At 38.5% G+C, this 9,304-nt stretch overlaps 1 non-coding gene across 1 annotated transcript; it reads left to right on the top strand.

Moving 5' to 3' along the window:
- The first annotated feature begins 8,322 nt into the window (after positions 1 to 8,322).
- LOC121209032 (small nucleolar RNA R71) lies at positions 8,323 to 8,430 on the top strand. Its single transcript, XR_005904150.1, has one exon. It is a non-coding gene; the product is annotated as a small nucleolar RNA R71 (small nucleolar RNA).
- Positions 8,431 to 9,304: the final 874 nt, after the last annotated feature.

The following is a 9,304-nucleotide window of genomic DNA, read 5'->3' as shown; positions in this document are numbered from 1 at the left end:
AGAATGCTCCTCTACAAGACCATCGCATTCCTATGCCTCCAAATATTATCAGGACTTCGTCTATTTCTTCGACCTCTACTACTAGTGCAAAGATTTAGATGTTATTAGTGACAAGTGCCTTTACTCCAAGGTATGGGAGTAGGCGTAACCGTCATTTACTCCATCAATGTCGAGTGCGCTTGCTCTGAGGCTTGGGAGTGATATAAAGTTTTAAAATTTGCCAACATCTTTAATATAAAAAATGGTTATGTTGTGGTTTTAGGCCTACTACTCTAATTTCTCTTTCTTTTTCTTTTTTAAAATAAGACAAAAATTAAAACAAGAAAGTCGCACAAAAATCGCACCCTTCCTTCAACTCTTCAATCTCCTTATGTTCTTTCCTCTTCCTTCAATCCTTTAAGCTCTCTACTTTCTTCCTGATTCCTTCAACCCTTTAAGCCCCCTACAATCTTTTGTTTTCATTCAACCCTCGAGCACCTAAAAATCTTCCTTTTTTCTTAAACCCTTGAAGCTCCCTATTTTCTTCCCATTTAATTCAACCATTAAAGATCCCTATGTTCTTCCCTCTTGCTTCAACTCTTCAAATTCCCTACTTTCTTCCCTCTTCCTTCAACCCTTCAAGCTGCTGACTTTCTTCCCTATTCCTTCAACTTTTCGAGCTTCCTAGTTTATTCCTAATTCTTTCAACTTTTTAAGCTCCATACTTTCTTCCTTCTTGCTTCAACCCTCATCATATTTCTCAACTTCTTCAGCTTTTACTTATTTTTGGCTATAAAATGTATGTAAAGGTTAATGTTGCATGTATAATCCTTTTTATAGCAGCCTACGTAGTGATGCCCTACCTTCTTTAATTTTCAACTTTTGGTGAAAAGCTATTTAACGTGTTTGTTAGTCCATGTGATCGTGATTTTGTGTGATAAGTTTTATAAATTTATAATTAATCGTTCTTGAAAACTACCTATTATCACGATGAAGGCAAGTGTACCTATCGAACAGTAGTATAGTTTTCGCAAGACCGGATTGTCGAACCCAAAGGAACTAAAAGTTCTAGTAATGACTGTCTTTTTATTGTCTAGCCTAAGAATAATGAGGTTTGTTTTAACTAACTAATTAACTAAACTAAGAAATCACAGAAAATAGAATTCGGGAATGACTTTTGGAAAACTCGATTGATTGAGACAATACCTAAGGAAAAATCCACCTAGACTTCACTTGTTATTTGACTCTGAATCAGACGATTTATTCATTTGACTTGATCCGTAGAAATCCCTAAGTTATATTATTATCTCTCTCGAGACTAACAACGTCTAACCCTAGGTTGAATAATTGAAATGTCTTTCTAATTAACTCCCTAGGGTTGCATTAACTCGATCTATGGATCCCCTTAGTAGGTTTCACCCTAATCCGGTACAATCTTGTCACCCTATCTCTAGGTGCGCAACCAACTCCGCTTAATTATGACAAATGTACTCTTAGACAGGGTCTATTCCTCCCCTGAATAAAAGCTTAACTTGAATCAATATCCTGGAATATCAAAACAAGAATTAAGAACACATAATTAAGAACAAGTCAAATATTTATCATACAATTCAGAAAATAATAACAAGATTCGTCTTAGGTTTCATTCCCCTTAGGTATTTAGGGGTTTTAGTTCATAACTAAAAAGGTAAACATCTCAGAAGAATAATGAATACAAAACATAAAGAAAAACCCAAAACTCCTGAAGGAAAATTGAGGGGAGATCTTCAGTCTTGATGATGAATCTGCCTTCTGAGACAGATCAATCGGATTTTCTTGAGCAGTTCCCTATATTCTTCTCTCTGTGTCCCTTTTCCTCCTCTTCTAGGGTGTATTTATAGGCTTTGGAATGCCTAAGAACCCTCAAAATTGGCATCTCCAAATTGGACTAAACTTGGGCTCGGTAGGGACATGCCTGTGTGCGATTACTTCAGGCTGTGGTCAAGCCTGTTAAAGAGGCACGGGTGTGTGGTTCACCCATGTGAGTCGTGCTTCGATTCTGCCAAATTGACATGGCCATGTGGTCTGCCCGTGTGAGGAAGTCTAGGTCGTGTTTATTTCGTACGTTGGCCTATTTTCTCTTTTTTTAGCCTGTTTCTCGTTCCTTTCGCTCTCCTACGGTCACCTAAGTATAAAACATGAAATTAAGACATTAGGAGCATCGAATTCACCAATTCTAAGGAAAAATCATCCATAAAATATGTTAAGCATGGGGTAAAAATATGTATAAATTATGGTTTATCAAATACCCCCACACTGAAGCATTTGCTTGTCCTTAAGCAAAATTTTCAACTCATAATCAAAATAAATTCTTCTCAACTTATAATTTCTATCGATAATATCTAAAAATAATCTATAGGTAATCATACATTAAAAATTCAACTGAAAGAACATCAAAGTTTCAAACATTCCAAGTTAAGTATTTTATCATGAAAACATAAGTGTCTCCCGTCGTCTAAGTAATTACCTTTGATTCAAAATGTCACAGAGTTTGACATCCTCACTAAAGATTCACTCAAATCACTCGAGGTGTTTAAGGACAATAAATGAAGCACTCAATAGTCAATAATGAAAAGTCATTACCATAGGCTTGCATGAAAATCAAATCTCCACCTCTATAAATTGAGATGAAGCATCAATCAAAAGGTCTTTAGAGGGTTGTAACGAGGCTTGGTTAGGGGGTGTGGTCACAAGCTGAAAGAAAGGGTTAGAATCGAGATTGAATTGAAAAATCACTTAACTAGAAAAAGATTTAATCATCACTTGCGTACAACAGAGCTTCTTCTCAGAATATGGAATTTAAATACTTAAGCTCAAAAATAAAAGATTACTACTAATATATATACACTTTTTTTTATTTAAGTACAAGTCAAATAACATAGATTAACTCTTAAGAGCAAGACATAACTAAGCAATTTATTCAACTCAAATCTTGACAAAAATATGAATCAAAATAATTGAGGGGATTCCAACAATAATGGGTTAAGGGTTAATATTAAGGGTAATACAAGAAATGGCTTGTTAGCTCAACAGGGTTTACTAAGGGTTAATCGTGGAGGTAGGCTTTTCATGGTAGGAGCGGGTTAATCCTAAGTGCCTTTATCATCTTGACATATGAAATCAAATGGTGTGGTCTTGACATGCATAATCAAGCAAGTTCTAGAATAACAATTCAATACTGACGGACTCATAATGAAAGTGAGCATGAAAGAAATAATAGATGCTCTAAAGGTTCAAGATCTCACAAAAATTATGGCTTTTAGATGTTTAAACTTGTGAATTCCAACTCAAGATAATACCTAACTTTGGGGAAACAACCTAAAATTTTAAATTCTTAAAAATCAACTTATCATGCTTAATTCTCTAATGTCTTAAAGTTTAAATAATCAATGCATGAATGCCTATGTTTTAATTTAAGATATATCAATAAAAATCATAAATCAATCAAAATGTATCCTAAACATGATATGAGAGCTTTTCAAGAGAACAAGGCAATCATTCAAGGGTTTTTCTGATAGTGAAATGAATACCCTCCAGACTTAAGATGTACATTGCCCTCAATGTACAAAGATAGATCTATAGAAGAGAATCTAAAAATAAGATAGGGAGAGAAGTGAAACTTCCTGAGTGATGAATGTATTTCCTTGAATTGGAGGTTTGGAGAATAATCGGCTTGAGGGTGGATACTCCAGCAGTGGTAGCGGTTCATTAGTCCATAAGTCCTGCGCCAAAAGAATATTATATCTGAAGTCGGTTATGGTCGTGGTCGAGCAGGACATGGCAGTCGTAGAGAACCTTTCTCAGTGGAGTTTCGAGTCCCTGAGTAATAGTGAGCTTTGAAGCTCTTTATAACTGTGATAGAATCAGGAACTCTTTTAGAAATATATAAGGAAGGGTAAGTACTTAATATGAATTAACCAAAATTAAAGATTGTAAAATAATAATTATAAGTCCTAATAAAAATAAGGTGAAAGAAAAATAAAAAGTAGTCTTAAAATAAAATAAAAGTAAAAACATAAAATAATAAATAAAAGTTTTTAAACTTCTTCATCGCTAAATGGTTCGCGAGGTGGGGGTGGCGATGAGATGTGGAAGTGCTGACAAATCTGGTGTAGTGTAGCATTAATGTGATCGAAGCGCTGAAAACACTGCTACTCGAATTGAGTTAGGTGCTCAGAGATGTCAGTGTATGAAGCAGTTGCATGAACTGGACGAGAAAGTGGTGGTGGCTGAGACGGTGGGTCCTCGTAACATGGAGGGACATCATCAGTAATGTCCTCGGGGGCCTCCTCCTCAGTAGATTGGGTGAGACGATATTAGGGAGGGTACGTTCCTCGGCGCTTTTCGATCATCCTCATGCTTGGCATGCTCGAGATGCCTTGTGAAGATATATGGCCAATGAGGGTCAAGGATGATTCTTGGGCCACGGTGTTGAGGAGCCGGAAGTGTTGAGCCAACCGAGTAACATAGGGGCCAATAGAGATGACCCCCTTCCTATGCCGCTCCGTCTGGTGTTGAATGGCGAGGGCAATGAAATAAGTAAGGTCTATGACATGCCCGTGTGACATACACCATAGAAAGTAGGCATCGTGAGTGTTGACGACGCCAGTGCTCTCTCGCCTTCCTGTTAACGTGTGAGCCAAAATGGCGTGTAGGTACCTCAGAGATAGAGGGAGAGCTGATGCCTTGGAGCGGCTAGGATTTTAGGTGGCCCAACCTAGTAGTAGTGCGTCCCAGCACCGTGAAGGAGAACGATGGATGTGGCGGTTGAGAGCATGTAAGTCATTCTCCTCCTTGAACTCCTCCGTATATAAGCCCAGTGTAGTACCAAATTCTGGGACGCTTAGCTAGCGGATTAATCTGCCTAGGCAAAATTGGACCGTGCCGGAATCATCGTAGTTTTTCATTACGATCTGAAGATGAAATGTTGAGCATAGTTCTATCGTGACCTCGAGATTTGTTGGCTCGATGATCCCAAAAAAAAGCTCCCATGGGTCGGTGGTTAGGAGAGTCCGAACCGCATCAGCCAACTGAACTTGTTCTACTGCAGCCCAGTCGATGCAGCGGCCCACAATTAAAGGTTAGGCCCAGAGTATTTGGAAAAGTTCTTCTTGGGGCCTAATGGGGAACTGTAGGAAAGGGTGACGAATTTTCGCGGTAGGACCCGAGGAAGATGACGCTCCCTTCTTTTTCTTTGAAGCAGGGACGGTCGATTTTTTACCACGTGAAGATGACATTGTATACCTGTAATATAAAAATAATAATAGTAGGTAAACGAATTTGAAAATGGAAAAGGCTTGAATTTGAACTAACAATTTCAGCCAAAACTACTAATACTAACCAAACTCAGCCAAAATAATCAATTTGATAGCATAATTTCGTGACATTAGCATGGCAATAGCATGAGAATGAGCATAGTAATGGCATGGGTATGACAATAGAATGAGGCTTTCCTAATAACTCGATTCAATCATGAAATGTTATGATAAATAACCTAAGAATGCAAAGTAAATGATAGAATAATGAGCAAAATGAAAGTAAAATGAGAAAAATGAAGATTATTTTGATAATAAGCATTAGAAATAAGTAAAATAGAAGTGAAAGGAGTAAACAAACGCTAAGGGAGAGAGATTGGGCATCAAAAATAGAGTGGGAACCAGCGCACGGGCATGGCAAGGAGGGCGTATGGACTTGCAGCGGCTAGGGTTAGGGTTTTTAGGTGAAGAAAACAATGAATAGTGCAGCCTATTTATATATTTTTAGGGCACACGGCCAGAGAACACACCTGTGGTCCCCAATTTTTGCCCGTATGAGTCGCAAATTTTAAATTTGGGTACGTCTGAAAATTGGCCCACGCCCGTGTTCCTTGGGCGTATAGGTAGGCACGACCGTGTCGTACGGCCGTGTCTATCTTCGTTCGCTTCTCCCACGCCCGTGTATGTAGGCCCACGCCCATAGTAATTTAAAAGGTTCAACCACGGTTGCTTGGCATGGGCGTGTCGCCCGCCCATGTTAATTTGACAGGTTTGGCCACGGTTTCAAGGCATGGGCGTGTTGCACGCCCTTGTTGTTTTAGCAGGTTCGTCGACGGCCATGTCACATGGCCGTGGTGATTTATTGTAGCCCGTGCTGGGAAAAATATTTGCCCTGTTTCCACGCGGCCTAAGGCACGCCCGTGTGCTAGGCCATGTCTATGTGGGAAACCTTTATTCAAGAGCTCTGTTAGTAAGTTAGGTGTTTAAACACTAAAATTTAAAGAAGTTAATACAGTTAGTGCTCAAGTTGCCTCCCGAGATGTGCTTACTTATAGTCTAAGCTCGACTTACCTCTCCATTAAATGGTCATGATGGTTCGAGGAGTTTATACTCCTCATTTCTGCTGTGAATCTCATTAAAATAAGGTTTTAGGCGGGTATTGTTTACCTTAAAAGTGCCGAACTTAGGATGATTTACCTCGACTGTACCGAATGGGAAAATGCTAAGTATCATAAGAGGGATTTTTTCATTCGGTTTGGTAGTGACAATGTGAGGATCTACGACATCTAATAAAACTTTATCTCCAACCTTAAGTTGATTTGGAAAGGTATTGAGCTCATCCTGACGAAGTTTTGGTTTATCGTGTGTTCTCGATTTATGCGTCCGCCATTCATCTAGCTCCTCGATTTGTAGCCTTCGTTCTTCATGAATAGTTCTCTAATATTACTTGAAAATGACTCATGTTCTTCCTTCAAACTCATTTCCTGCAAAGTAGGTTGCACCAAATTGTCAGTTTTACTAAAGTGGTTTAGACAATCACCTTCAATTTTCGATGTGTTGTTGGAATTGCGAGCTTGAAAGGTGATTGTTTCGTCTCCCACACGAAGTGTGAGCTCACCTGTGCCAACATCAATAATCGTTTTGGCAGTTGCTAAAAAGGGCCTTCCTAAAATCAAATGAGTGTTGCTATCCTCCTCTATATCTAGAGCAATGAAGTCAACGGGAAATATAAATTTATCAATTTTAACTAGCACATCTTCAATAATACCCCCAAGAAATCTTATAGTTTTATCTGCTAATTGAATGCTCATCCTAGTCTGTTTGGGTTTCCCAAGACCTAATTGTTTGAACATTTTGTAAGGCATGACGTTAATACTAGCCCCTAAATTAGATAATGCATTATTAACGTCTAAACTACCAATTAAGTAAGGAATCGTAAAACTCCCTAGATCTTTTAGTTTGTTGGGTAGTTTATTCTATAGAATAGCTGAGCAAACTGTGTTTAGCTCCACATGTAACGCCTTGTCCAACTTCTGCTTATTTGCTAAAAGCTCCTTTAAAAATTTCATTGCGTTTGGCATCTGTGATAGAGCTTCAATAAACGGTAAGTTAATATGTAATTTTTTTAAGAGTTTAAGGAATTTACCAAATTGTTCATCAGAGCAGTCTTTTCTTGTCACATTAGGGTATGGCACACGAGGTTTGTATTCTGTACTTACCGGTTTCTGCTCATTGTGGTCTACCTCACCTTTGCCTTTGCTTATCTCAGTTTCTTGCCTTGGTTCTGGTTCATTCCTCATCCTGACTAGTAATCGTGTTGAGTTGCTCCATTGGGTTAGATTCTGTGTTGCTTGGCAAGCTACCTTGTGTTCGTTCAGAAATCAACTTGGCAAGTTGTCCAATCTGAGTTTCGAGCCCTTGGATCGATGCTTGTTGATTCTTAAGTGCTGTCTTGGTATTTTGAAAACGGGTTTCTGACACCTAGATGAATTTGGTTAGCATCTCCTCAAGGTTCGGCTTCTTTTCTTACTGGTAAGGTGGTTGTTGAAAACCCGGAGGATGTTGTGGCCTTTGATTTCCTTGACCGCCTCACGAGAAATTGGGATAGTTTCTCCAACCTGCATTATAAGTGTTACTATATGAGTTATTTTGGGATCTAGAGTTATTGTTACCCATATATTGGACTTGTTCCTCCTCGATACTAGGGTTGAAGGGTTGATATTCTGTGCATGCTCCTCTTCCATTCGACTCGCACCTCATCACTGGCTGTACCTGAGTTGAACCACACAAACCGTCAATCTTTTTATTTAAGAGTTCTACTTGGTTAGATAGTATAGTAACCGCGTTGAGGTTGAAAACGTCGGGTGCTTTCGTCGGCTTTGTTCTCATAACTTGCCATTTATAGTTATTCAGTGACATCTCCTCAATAAATTCGTAAGCCACCTCAGGTGTTTTATTATTGATAGTTCCTCCAGCGGCTGCATCAATCATCTGTCGAGTCGAAGGATTTGGTCCATTATGGAATGTTTGAACCTGTAGCCAAAGTGGTAACCTATGGTGAGGGCACCTTCTCAAAAGGTCCTTGTATCTCTCCCATGCATCGTGGAGTGTTTCTAAATCCATCTGCACAAAAGAAGAGATATCATTACATAATTTTGGTTGTTTTAGCCGGTGGAAAATATGTAATAAAATTTTTTCGGTCATTTGTTCCTAAGTAGTGATTGACCCTCGTGGTAACGAGTTCAACCATTTAGCCTTATTCCTTAACGAAAAGGGAAACAACCGAAGATGGATGATGTCATCAGAAACGCCATTAATTTTAAATGTATCGCAAAATTCTAGGAAATTTGCCAAGTGAGCGTTGGGATCCTCGTCCTACAAACCATCAAACTGAACAAACTATTGTATCATTTGAATTGTGTTAGGTTTCAGTTCAAAATTATTTGCAGCAATAGCAGGTCTAACTATACTTGACTCAGTTCCTGTTAAATTAGGTTTAGCATAATCATACATAGTGCGCGGAGCAGGATTCTGATTAACAGCAATCGCAGGAGGTAGCGGATTTTCTTGGTTTTCAGCCATCTCCTCGGTTGAGGTTTGAATATCATACACTTGCTCGTTCTCTGTGTATCTTAAGCTCCGCCTTATTTCTCTTTGTTTCTGTGAACCGTGTGATCGATCTCTTCGTCAAAAAGTAGTGGTCCTGACGGGTTTCTTCTAGTCATAAACTATAAAAACCTGCCAAGAGAAAGAAAAAGTAAATTAATAAATAATAATAATAAAATAGAATTAACTTGAAAGAAAAATAAATGGCTAAAGTAATAAAAATTGAGTGTTCCTAATATCTTAGTTTCCCGGCAACGGCGCCAAAAACTTGATTGTGATTTTGTGTGATAAGTTTTATAAATTTATAATTAATCATTCTTGAAACTAACTATTATCACGATGAAGGCAAGTGTACCTATCGAATAGTAGTATAGTTTTAGCAAGACCAGATTGTCGAACCCAAAGGAACTAAAAGTACTAGTAAT

The sequence above is a fragment of the Gossypium hirsutum genome, chromosome A10 (genome assembly GCF_007990345.1).
Source record: "Gossypium hirsutum isolate 1008001.06 chromosome A10, Gossypium_hirsutum_v2.1, whole genome shotgun sequence".
Taxonomy (NCBI): Eukaryota; Viridiplantae; Streptophyta; class Magnoliopsida; order Malvales; family Malvaceae; genus Gossypium; species Gossypium hirsutum.
Note: the sequence above shows the minus strand (reverse complement) of the source record. Positions and strands in the feature narration are given on the sequence as shown.